We start from the raw sequence: 12088 nt of genomic DNA, 5'->3' as shown, positions 1-12088 counted from the left end.
GAGTTTGAATATTCATCAACAGTGCAAGTGAGTAAAATCTGTTATGGCTATACAGTAGGGTAGAATGCAGAAGTTCAGAAAACTATATTATTGCGTTTGGAGCCAATATACTTGACCATGATAAAAAAGAAAATCAAATTATAGCGTATCAATTTTAAAAACAGAAAGGCATATCTATGATATCTATCTTTTATTTTTATTTTTTTTATTAACTTGAGTATTTCTTATTTACATTTCGAGTGTTATTCGCTTTCCCGGTTTCCGGGCAAACATCCCCCTAATCCCTCCCCCTCCCTTTCTTTATGGGTGTTCCCCTCCCCACCCTCCCCCATTGCCACCCTCCCCCCAACAGTCTAGTTCACTGGGGGTTCAGTCTTAGCAGGAACCAGGGCTTCCCCTTCCACTGGTGCTCTTACTAGGATATTCATTTCTATATGGTATCTATCTTTATGGACTCTCATATTGCTGTCATGTGACACAGAAAATCTGTTATGTCAGTGAGTCAAGAACACATAGGAAAGGGGATTGGTAAGTACCCGATGCCTAGTTCTCTTTTATTCAATTTGTTATCATGAGCGAATAAGTAATGCTTTTAAATTTAAGCACTTTATAAAATGAAGCATCGGAGTGGTGCTTTTCTGATTTTGTGAAGAATCTGTGGGGATTCACATTCGATCACAGATTCGCAGGTTAAACTGTCTGTTTCTGGCTGAGCAGCCCATGATCTTCTGTCTCAAGTGACTTACTCCGCGGTGTTCATTCCCACTACCTGAGAAGCTTTATCAAGAATCCAGCCTCTTGTCTCTAGAAGCAAAGCTAGAGTCTCCATTCAGAACCCTGAATGTGACATGTTTTACTCCACAAGAGTAAAGCCTACTTGTTTTTCTATGACAGGAGTGGACAACCAGGTTTAATGAAACGATTAGGCAAAAAAATCATTTGCCCACCACCTCTGATGTTCTGCTAAACTTGTCTTCTTAGTGAACCCATCATGATTTACAGGTAAGAAAATTCTCTTGCAAGAGCATTAGGTCCTCATTAGCTGGCTTCTACTCAGTTAAAGGTCTCCTCTATGTTCTCCCAGGAAGTCCTATGTAAAGAGCAAAGAGCTCAAAGGATCTCTATATATCAGTGGTTCTCCCCTCAGCCAATAGATGTGGAGTAGAATTGTAATTAGTTAGCTGGGTTTAGTAATCTGATAAGTCTAGTGAAGAGAAAAAGCAGCTAACGGTTTGACATTGTTTGGAACAGGTAACTGACTTTGTTTGGAATTGTGTACAATTTTGAGCACATGGGGTGGTATCCAAATAATATAGGTATTTTATTATCATAGCCCTGGTGCAAACATCCACACACATATCTCTCCCTCCCTCCCTCCATCCATCCTTCTCTCCATTCATCCACTCATTCACTCACTTAGAAGATGTAAACAATAGCATTATCTTCTAGGCGAGGCCAGGAGACTGTGGTGTGATCCCGAGGCAGTGTGGTGGACTCAGGTGAAGCTACAATGTGAGGATGGAGAGGTGGGACAGGGGAAGTACCGGGCTCACATAGGGCATCAGGGGAGTTGGGTTTCTACTCTTTGAGTCTTAGGAAGTTCAAACCATGCCCCCCTCCTCATGTACTTAGCTACATGTTTTGAGGGGAAGAATATATTTCAGTATTTATTTATTTTTCTCATTGTCTCTGAACCAGGCTTGCATTTTCTGCTTTGAAATTCAACCGAACAGATGCTGGACTAGAAAATAAATCATACATCTGAAATTTGTCTGCTCCTAGACTGATTCTTGGGGAAAATGCTCAGAGATGGTTCAGAGAAATTAAAGTTGTATATTGCTTTCAAGAGCTAAAAGAATCTTGGGAACATCAGGGACATCCTGAAGGATAGCATCAGGTTCAGATCCACCGAGCCAACATATCTGCTAGTCTCTGGGTAGGGGTAATGTCCTCACAGATTAATGAACATTGCTGTGGAATCAGACTTTAGAATAAGACTATTGGCAGAAAACTAAGGAAGGTGTCTTGTGCCATGAATGACAAATTTTACTTCTCATGGTTTGCAGAGCTCAGCGATAGCCAAGGTTCAAGAGCCACCCAGAGGGAGAATGTTTTAAGAGAAAAATACAACCATAAAGATAAATTTAAACAAATTAAAGTGAATAATACAATTACGCTAAGGGTAGCGTTTATAAAAGTGAGTGAGAATTTCCACAGAGGGGAAAAGGAGGAGAGCAGGAACCAGGACAAGACAGAGAACTGAGAGGAGAATTCTGCTGTCAGGACTTGGCGAACTTGAGAGTTTCTCCAAGAGGAGCTGTGGGGGCTGGGTGCAGAGAACAATTCTGATGGAGGCTGTTCCCCTCATTTTGTCTGCTATTAACATGATTTCCAATTCGTCTGTGCATTGTGTTCCAAAGATGTACCTGGAGATGGGCTGTTTGGAACTTATCTGTGTTTACCCCATAGAATCCATTTGTTCATGGAGAGAACATTATAATTTTCCTTTCATGCCTGCCTACCACACAGACACTTTTTTTTATTAACTTGAGTATTTCTTATTTACATTTCGAATGTTATTCCCTTTCCCAGTTTCCAGGCCAACATCCCCCTAACTCCTCCCCTCCCCTTCTATATGGGTGTTCCCCTCCCCAGCCTCCCCCCATTGCCACCCTCCCCCCAAACAATCACGTTCACTGGGGGTTCAGTCTTAGCAGGACCAAGGGCTTCCCCTTCCACTGGTGCTCTTACTAGGCTACTCATTGCTACCTATGAGGTTGGAACCCAGGGTCAGTCCATGTATAGTCTTTGGGTAGTGGCTTAGTCCCTGGAAGCTCTGGTTGCTTGGCATTGTTGTTCATATGGGGTCTCGAGCCCCTTCAAGCTCTTCCAGTCCTTTCTCTGATTCCTTCAATGGGGGTCCCGTTCTCAGTTCAGTGGTTTGCTGCTGGCATTTGCCTATGTATTTGCTGTATTCTGGCTGTGTCTCTCAGGAGCGATCTACATCCGGTTCTTATCAGCCTGCACTTCTTTGCTTCATCCATCTTGTCTAATTGGGTGGCTGTATATGTATGGGCCACATATGGGGCAGGCTCTGAATGGGTGTTCCTTCTGTGTCTGTTTTAATCTTTGCCTCCCTATTCCCTGCCAAGGGTATTTTTGTTCCCCTTTTAAAGAAGGAGTGAAGCATTCACATTTTGATCATCTGTCTTGAGTTTCATGTGTTCTGTGCATCTAGGGTAATTCAAGCATTTGGGCTAATAGCCACTTATCAATGAGTGCATACCACGTGTGTTTTTCTGTGATTGGGTTACCTCACTCAGGATGATATTTTCCAGTTCCTTCCATTTGCCTATGAATTTCATAAAGTCATTGTTTTTGATAGCTGAGTAATATTCCATTGTGTAGATGTACCACATTTTCTGTATCCATTCCTCTGTTGAAGGGCATCTGGGTTCTTTCCAGCTTCTGGCTATTATAAATAAGGATGCTATGAACATAGTGGAGCATGTGTCTTTGTTATTTGTTGGAGCATCTTTTGGGTATATGCCCAAGAGAGGTATAGCTGGATCCTCAGGCAGTTCAATGTCCAATTTTCTGAGGAACCTCCAGACTGATTTCCAGAATGGTTGTACCAGTCTGCAATCTCACCAACAATGGAGGAGTGTTCCTCTTTCTCCGCATCCTCGCCAGCATTTGGTGTCTCCTGAGTTTTTGATCTTAGCCATTCTCACTGGTGTGAGGTGAAATCTCAGGGTTGTTTTGATTTGCATTTCCCTGATGACTAAAGATCTACCACACAGACACTTCCTTACATCACATTTGTGGTTGATAATTAGATAGCTATTCTTTTTTCTTTTTTTGTTTTTGGTTTTTGGATTTTTTTGTTTTTGGTTTTGGTTTTTTTTTTTTTTTTGAGATGAGGTCTCTGTGTAGCCTTCGCTGTCCTGGAACTATCTCTATAGACCAAACCTTTGCCTCCTGCATGCTGGGATTAAAGGTGTGCACCACCACTACCCAACTAAGGAAGCTATTCTTATATGCCAATAATTACACCTCAAATATAATAAAGTTAACAAGATTGCTGTGCCTGGAGGTGTGTAAGCTTAAGTAGATGAACAAGTCTTCGATGACTTCTAAGAAAACTTTGTGGCTACCAAACGAGGTGTGGGGGTGATACATAGATTTTAGAGTTGGAGTGATAATCTGGGTTTACATCCTTATTCCTTAGACTGCTTGTTAGTTGTGAGTAGGCTGGCGAAGCTATCAGAGCTATCTGGGAATGATAACAGCATCTTTCTAGAGCTTTACTATGGGGATGGACCTTTCGTACAGTAGTTAACAGGTTATATATTACATATTTTATAATATATTACCATGTATTGAAATTATCATAGTATATACATATTAATATATTATAATTGCTATCATAATTAATTCTACTTGTCTATGGTGTTCCATGTGTTGCTCTTTATTCCCACAGAGCTATTAAACTTTAGAGCAGAGATTTTTTTTTTGTCCCATTTTTGACGAGCTTTACTAGATTGAGTGCAGACACTGTATTTCTGATCATTTGATGACATTGGTTGTTCTGTGCAAGAGCAGTGAGCGGAACTAAAAAATCTCAACTCTGAACACGTAGAAAACAATTTTTTCTTTTTCAGAACAGGGACGTAGCTAGCACAACTCTTAAGATGAGTTAGCTGTGATTGGGTACTTGCTTCGATTTCACATAGTTAAAAGGAAAGCAATGAGGGGTGGAGAAAGAAGAGCAGGGACAGTACCCCTGTGGGACAGTAAACCATGCTAGGACACTTAGTAAGGTTAGTGGGTCTGAGACAATGGCACCCAGGCACCACCTGAGATGCTAAGCATCTTCTTATTGGCTACTAGAGCCCTGGCCTGGAACACGTGCCATACCTTTCACATAGGAAACGTGACCTGTGGTCACATAGCCTAAAGAGTTCTCCATATGCTAATGAGGTATATAGAGGCCCTGATGGTTTATCCAATAAGTTTCCCTTCCCAGACATTCCTTCCTGCAGAAGGTATTTAATCTCTGGTCCACCCTGCGGAGGTGGTATGCACCCATTTTCCACAATGAAAAATCAATGAACAGTTTGGAACCAAGGACTGTCTCTTCCATTGAAATGGAGAAGGCCTTTGCCTACAGAGCCACAACCAGAGTCTCCCTTGGAAGGCCCATCTGCAACCCCAGGCAACCACCACCAAGCTAAGGACAATCACAAATGAGCTAAGCTGGACTTCCCCATTTCCCCCATCCCAGTCTTGTCGTGGTCCGTGGACCCCCAACACTTTGTTCCTGCCTCCTCTGTGCAGCACCCCAGAGGCAAGTGGGTGCCCGGGAGTCAGGAAACCCCAGCCTCAGCTTCCCACATCCTAGTCTGCCTTTTCCCATCCCCTGAGCAATGTCTCAGCACTTCCCTAAAGTCCAGCATCCAAAGGTGGCTGTGTGGGGTAAACACAGTCAACGTCTTTGCGTTTCATCCACCCAGCAGTGTTTCCCATAACCCAGTGGTGTGGCAAAATGGGGACACACAACTGATGCCCAACATGGGGCACAAACCCCTGGCTCTGAGATTAAACGTCTCATGCTCTCCCACCTGAGCTAGCCAGGCATCGTGAAGTCTCAGACTCCCGAGATCCTTAGATGAAGATTGAAGCTAAAAGAGAAACTGAGATAGTATCAAGGGGGTGTGGGGAAGGTGAGGAGCACCGCTAAATGCAAAGTCCCTGCAAGGTAAGGAAATGGGGCTGGGCTTAAGGCACATGCACATTAGTGTCAGTGCCTCAAGCCAACAGCAGATGGTGTGTCACCAAGTCAGAACAGTCTGTGTGGAGTTTGGCACAAGTCAGGGAATAGCCAGAAAGACGATGCTTTCTGTCCTCAGATCTGTGATGGGACATTTGGGAATCTCTACATAAGGGGCTGCCTTGTGTAGGCACAAAGTCCAAGAGGGAACCTCAGAAGTGGAATCTGGGGGCTCAGACCAGACCACTGTTCTCTCTTCTTCCTATGCCCATGCAACCTGCTGCTTCCATCGCTTCTAGCAATTTCCTGTCAAGTATTCTGTTTAAGGCTTGCAAGTGAGGGACTCAAGAAGTATCCAGCTCTGGTAATGAACTCTGGGGCTTGCTTTTTCCTCTTTGTATTTTTTTAATCTCTTTTTCTTCTCAGTGACTGTATCCTCTTTGTGTAAATGCTGAATGTACCTAAGTGTTTTCTAGATCACTTCCCCTCTCTTGTACCTTTGTTTAATTCATTCACTCATTCATTCGTTCGTTTGATCATTCATTTATTTTTGAGGTAGGTAGGTCCCATGTATCCCAGACTGGCCTTGAACTCCCCGTGCAGCTGAAGATAGCCTTGAACCTCTGGATCTCCTGTTTCAACCTCCCCAAGTGCTAGGATTACTGGTGTAATCCAGTTCAGGCAAACACTCTACCAACCAAGCCACAACCTCAGCCCGTTTTCCCTGTCTCATTTTTACACTTGATCTTAGCCACAAGGCCGAGAAGCGGTGGCCTGTTTCATTTTTAAAAGACTGTGTACAAACAACAAGAGAAAACGGCTGAGGGGTAAGTGAACTCAACTCTCAGAGACAATCAGACAAACAAACTGTCTTACATTTTTTGATACTTGTTTTGAGATTTTTTTTCTCTGTTCACACATATCTTCCTGGGAAATGAGATTATTCTGAAGAAACATTTGCCCAACACCAGGTATTTCCCAGGTTAATAATAAACTTGAACGTCATTCTTCTGCAACGGTTGCACAGCACTGTGTCCTGTGAAGGGACTGTCACCGATGCAGCCCCGTTGAGCACTCAGAGGTTAAAGGGTACCCTAAGGAGCAGCAGCACAGCTGTGCAATCCATAGTCTTCTCTTGGAATAGGCTTTTTTTTAGAACAGGAACTGACGAGTAAAAGGAAATCACATTTTAAAGAGTGTTTGCCTCAAATTACAAAATTAGCTTCCTCACATGGTGTACCAGCTATATCCTTCCCTCCCCTCCCCTCTTGCATAACCCCTCTATCCCTCTCTCTAGAAAGTGTTTCTCTGTGTAGCCCTGGCTGTCTTGGAACTTACTCAGTAGAGTCTACTGGGGCCTTGAACTCAGATATCTGCCTCTGCCTCCAATTTTGCCTCCAACTCTACTTCTAACTCCACCTTCAATCCCACCTCCAATTCTGCCTCCAACTCTGGCTGAGATTAAAGGAGTGAGCCACCCCCAACTGGGCTTCTCCATACATTCTTAACAGAACACTAGAGAAGTTTCCATTGTCTTAACAACCTTTTACCATCGGAAGTTATTATTGTTTTTTTTTAATTTTTGTCAAGTTTGTCAAATAATATCTTATTTTCATTTACTTTGTCCTTTGTAAGGAAGATGCATGTTGGTCATTTCGGCTTCTTCTTTTGTGAAATATTTATTGTTATCGTCTGCCTGGCTACTACTTGTCAATACTGTTCATATATTAACGTTATTCTTCACTTATCTGTGTGCTTCTGTATTTCATCTCTTTTTTTGACATTTGTGGTTTTATTTTGGTTATAGTGGAGCAACAGTTTATACACACAAAAATTATCTTACCATTTAAATATTTAAATGTTTCATTATAACTTAGGGTTTTATAGCCATGATTAAAGCATTTTATTGATAGTTAAATGATTTGATCATGATTAAAATAATTTTAAGGTTATGGAAACAATTGTTTTTTTTCAGAGAGGGTGGAGGAGAGAGAGAGGGAGAGAATGAACAAAAGTAAGATTGTGGAAGATTGTGGCAAACAGTGCCTGTCAAGGTTCTAGTAGTTTCTGGACACATAAACTGAGATGTCACCATGGCCCCTAAGAGGCTTCAATCATAGATAAGTTTTAAAAGAGACATAGATGTCATAAATAGAGAACTCAGAGGCAAGTTAGCCAGCATGCATGAAACATGTGAGAAACAGGAGTAGGAGAGAGAGGGTTTGCACATTTAGGGATAGGCAGAAAGGAAGTTCATGTAGAAGGCTAAAGGAAGTGGCAGTGAGACTTCGTGGAAGCCACAGGACATTTTCGGCACCACACAGTCAGCTGGGTCAAATATAGCCCAAAGTTAAGTAAGATAAGAGCAAAAATAGCTCGTATAGCCAAGTAGAGTAAGCAGCATCTGTGAGGCAGGAAAAGCCAGCCCTCAAGCAGACTGAGCCTTTAGTGAGATTTGAGACAGGAAGATAACAGGAAGATAATTAAGTTTCTCCAGAAGCTTAATTGTGAAGAAAAACTGAGCTGTGATAGGAAGAGCAACAAATCTGAGAGAGTGTATGGTTCAGGCACAGTAGCCACACAAGTGGGCACAGCTAGATGGACAGATGTGTTGAGCAGGAAACAGGTGCGCTAAGGGGGAGACAGGTGTGCTGAAGGGGAGACAGGTGTGCTGAGGGGGAGACAGGTGCTCTAAGCAGGAGACAGGTGTGCTGAGGGGGAAACAGGTGTGCTGAGGGGGGAGACAGGTGTGCTGAGGGGGAGACAGGTGTTCTAAGCAGGAGACAGGTGTGCTGAGGGGGAAACAGGTGTGAGGGTCTAGGACAGGTATGTTGGATAGGGAGAATCACAACAGGTGGGCAGAATCACGCCAGGTGGGAGGGGAGCCAGGAAGAAAAAAAGACTGTGGGGTTGAAGGAAATGGTGGGCACCTGTAGGCGAGTTGGTTAGAAAAGTGTTCTTTCCATTGCAAGGTTAGAAGATGACATCATTATTGAGCTGTCAATCATCTGACTAGTTCCAAAGTAGTAAGGGTCAATGCCTTGCTCTCCATGTTGACATTTTACCTCAGAAGTACCATTAGGGTCTGGCCTTGGCTGTAAATAGAATTGGCAAATAATCTCCATATTGTTTGCTTTGTTAGTCACTCAATAGTTTCCAGAAGTCTCTCTTTCCTTGACCATGTGGTTCATAATGGATTATCAGAATAATCGACCTACTTGGTTGCAGATGAAGTGACTGGTATGTGTCATTGGGTCCAGAAGTTTCTGTTACTGTAAACATGGAGTATAAATAAGCCAGAAGAGTACTTCAAGTGATTAGCAGGCTTCCTTTTCTGTTTGGGAATGGTGACTGAGTCATCCACACTGGAATGAAAAGTCTTTGGAGGTGACCCATCTCAGGGCACTACATCCCCAGATCTGGAGTTCATTTCTATTGCTGACTTTAAACTCTTACTGATAGGTCTTGATATTTCCAGTGTTTTCCATGTATACATTGAGTTTTCACAAGTACGTAAAAAATTAAACTGAGAAATCTATTGTCTTCCTCTCCCCCCTCCCCCTTCTTTTATACAGGAGGAGATTTCTGGTTTAATTTTCACTACAAATAATTATAAGATGAACCCCTGTTTGGAAGACTGGCCAAACATGCTCCTATACTAAGAGTACTGAGTATAACACTTGTTAAAAGTCAAGGCTGGCAGTGGAACAGTCTATTTGTGACTCACGCGTCGCTGGGGGACTCCAGTCACTCTTTCCTTATTCTTTCCCAAATAAGCTGACTCTCAGCCAGATTGCCACTCTTCCCCGAAGGGCAAGTTCCAATGGAGTTTTAGGAAACATCACTTTGATATTCCAGATATTCCAAGAGGTCAGCGAGTCAAGGTCAGACAGCTAAAGTCACATACTCCAAGAATTTTCTTAGAAAAGAAAGACGGCAAGGGTGAGAAGAGAAAGTCAAGTCAGTGGGGAGGATGAATCCAACACCATGGGCGCCATTGTGAGCAATGCTGCTCCAGCCTCCCAGAACACAGGCGGTCAGCAGCATGTCTGCAAGATGATCATTTCTCTTCCCAGCCACCCTGGCTGCCAATCTCAACTGCTCTGTGGTTCCCCAGAATGTTGACACTGCAGGCAATTATGTGGAAGTAAGGTCTGAAGCCACGTGAAATCATTTCCTCTGGCTTTTTTGACAGAACTGCATGAGATCTTCTTCCACACTTAGGTACTTGTCACTGGCCATCTCTGGCTGCAGTAGCAGACCTGACCCTGGAGGGGGTAGGTCAGGTCGGGGAGGGGATACGGTGAAATACTCTTAGAGGGCTAAAGTTTGCCTTCCTTTGGACAGTCCCCATAGTTGTATAGAGAACCACACATACCGGAGCCGGGAGTTCTGAGAAAATGAAACCAAGCAGATTGATGTGCTCTAAGGGCATCTGGCCTACACAGCAACCACCTGCTGGCTGAACTCCTGGTTCCGTTTTCTTGCTGACTAGACACCCTAGAGACAACTTAAGTGAGACCGGAGAGTGGTGACTTTCAGCCTTGCCACCCCCAAGCAAACACAGCTAGCTTTCTGTTTGCTGTGTGTGATCTGCCCTCCTGTGTGACTTATCAGCTCTTGGGCCATTTGTCTCCAAAAGAAAACAAATGGTGGAATGCGCTGCCCTGCATGCTAATCAAGGGGCTGAGCCAACCCACAGCTTAGGAGAAGGTTTGCCAAGGGGGAGAAGAATGATCTTCAGTTTCTGACCTCCTGGCACCGCGCGGTGTTTATCAGGAGGTGCATATGACTGGTTAAGACACACAGCCTGGCTGGAAGGAAACAGCTGCTACTGCCTGCTCCACACTTGGCAGCTAGACAGGCCAAGCGCTTGTGTGAGGAAGACAAAATTACCCCAGTAAGTAACCAGAGACGTGTGTGTGTGTGTGTGTGTGTGTGTGTGTTACAAGTTACCAACTTTTTATTTCATGTTGATTTTGGTACCCTGTGACACTCTAGAAGGACATTTATTTGTACTTGTTAGTTTGTGTTTTTACTAATTTTTAAAGAATGTGTTCTTTGTAGCCACAGTGTTGCCTGACTTTGAGAATGAAATATTGGATGCCTGTCCAACAAAGAAATGAATTCCTAGGTATCCAGGATTTATTTTTAGGTTCATAGCCTGGATTTAAATCACAAAGTAATGAACTGGTAGATAGGAGCCAATAGCTGGAATTTTATTAACATTTTGCCACCAAAACGTGAAAACATAGTTGTTTAAAATATCTGGTGAGTTAATGCCGTGGCTGACTTGGCCATTCCTAGTCAATTCTGAAAGAAAGGAAAAGAGGTTTACTTAACAGTGTGTACGAGTCTGTAAAGTGTACCTCTAAATCAACACTTCAATCAAACTTTGCATTGGGTTTTATGCATGCTTTCCGGTTCATTGAATGCTAAACTTTGTGCATTCCTTCCATAAACCCAACTCTTGTGACTTTAAAGTTAACACTTATAATTGTCTTAGCTCCTCCTTATTTTAGTGGTTCTGTGCCCCTCTGGTTTGTTTTTGTTTTTATTTTTCCTCGTTTATAAGGTGGATTATAAACATGTTTTGTGACAGAGCTTGCTCTGCAGAGATCAGCCAAGTGAGAAGAATGGTGGGGCTGAGCTATTGTTCAGGGACCTTTCACCCAAGTGGAAGGAAGAGTAGGCAGAAAGAAGCCTGATTGGTGATGTAGCTTCTAAAGGTGTCAGAACTCTGGATCAGAGCCACAGTATATCAGACATGTTCCTCTTTCGAGTAATGTGGACAGTCCTGAGGGAAGAGAGGGGGCTGCATTCATGTGGAGCCCCATGAGATGGTGTTTCACCTGAGGTGAGCCTAGGATACTCTTAAGTCCAGTTTCCCCAGGATGACTGATGGATTGTTCTCAGGGTTTAAATTATTCGATTTGCTTGCAACCTTTGCTTGAGGGCACACAAAGTCTTCTTCACCTATACCTCACCTTTTGTGTGTGAAGAGGGACTAAGAATTATGCAGGCTAGGCTGACACCAGAAGCTCTTCTCATTTTTTTTCCTTACGATGTGGAAGAATCTGCCAAATGTGGAGTGTCCAAGGAGAAAAAGAATTGCTCTAGTTCTTTGTTTATCTTCATGCCTTTTTGTGAGGTCTCGGAGCCAGCTGGTATCTTCCCTGTGACTTCCCTGTCTAGCCTGTAACTTCCTTGTCTCAGTTCAGAAGGCTGCTGCTGCCTGGGCATTCGTGAGAGCTCCTGTTTACTAGAGTTCACATTTTCCACAGGTTAACAGTGGGGAAACAAACAAACAAAACT

The 12088-nt window shown here is 43.3% G+C and overlaps 1 protein-coding gene across 9 annotated transcripts in view; it reads left to right on the top strand.

Moving 5' to 3' along the window:
* Window positions 1-12088, top strand: part of Rasgrp3 (RAS guanyl releasing protein 3) — a 98557-nt gene that overhangs the window by 24804 nt on the left and 61665 nt on the right. For 4 of the 9 annotated variants that reach the window (XM_087553058.1, XM_087553053.1, XM_087553059.1 and 1 more), the window contains exon 2: window positions 895-1002. The exons of 3 other annotated variants lie outside the window; for them this stretch is intronic. The gene's annotated coding sequence lies outside the window, so the exon portion shown is untranslated. 9 annotated transcript variants of the gene reach the window in all.

This window comes from Rattus norvegicus, chromosome 6 (assembly GCF_021556685.1).
Source record: "Rattus norvegicus strain SHRSP/BbbUtx chromosome 6, alternate assembly SHRSP_T2T, whole genome shotgun sequence".
In the NCBI taxonomy this organism is placed as follows: domain Eukaryota; kingdom Metazoa; phylum Chordata; class Mammalia; order Rodentia; family Muridae; genus Rattus; species Rattus norvegicus.
Note: the sequence above shows the minus strand (reverse complement) of the source record. Positions and strands in the feature narration are given on the sequence as shown.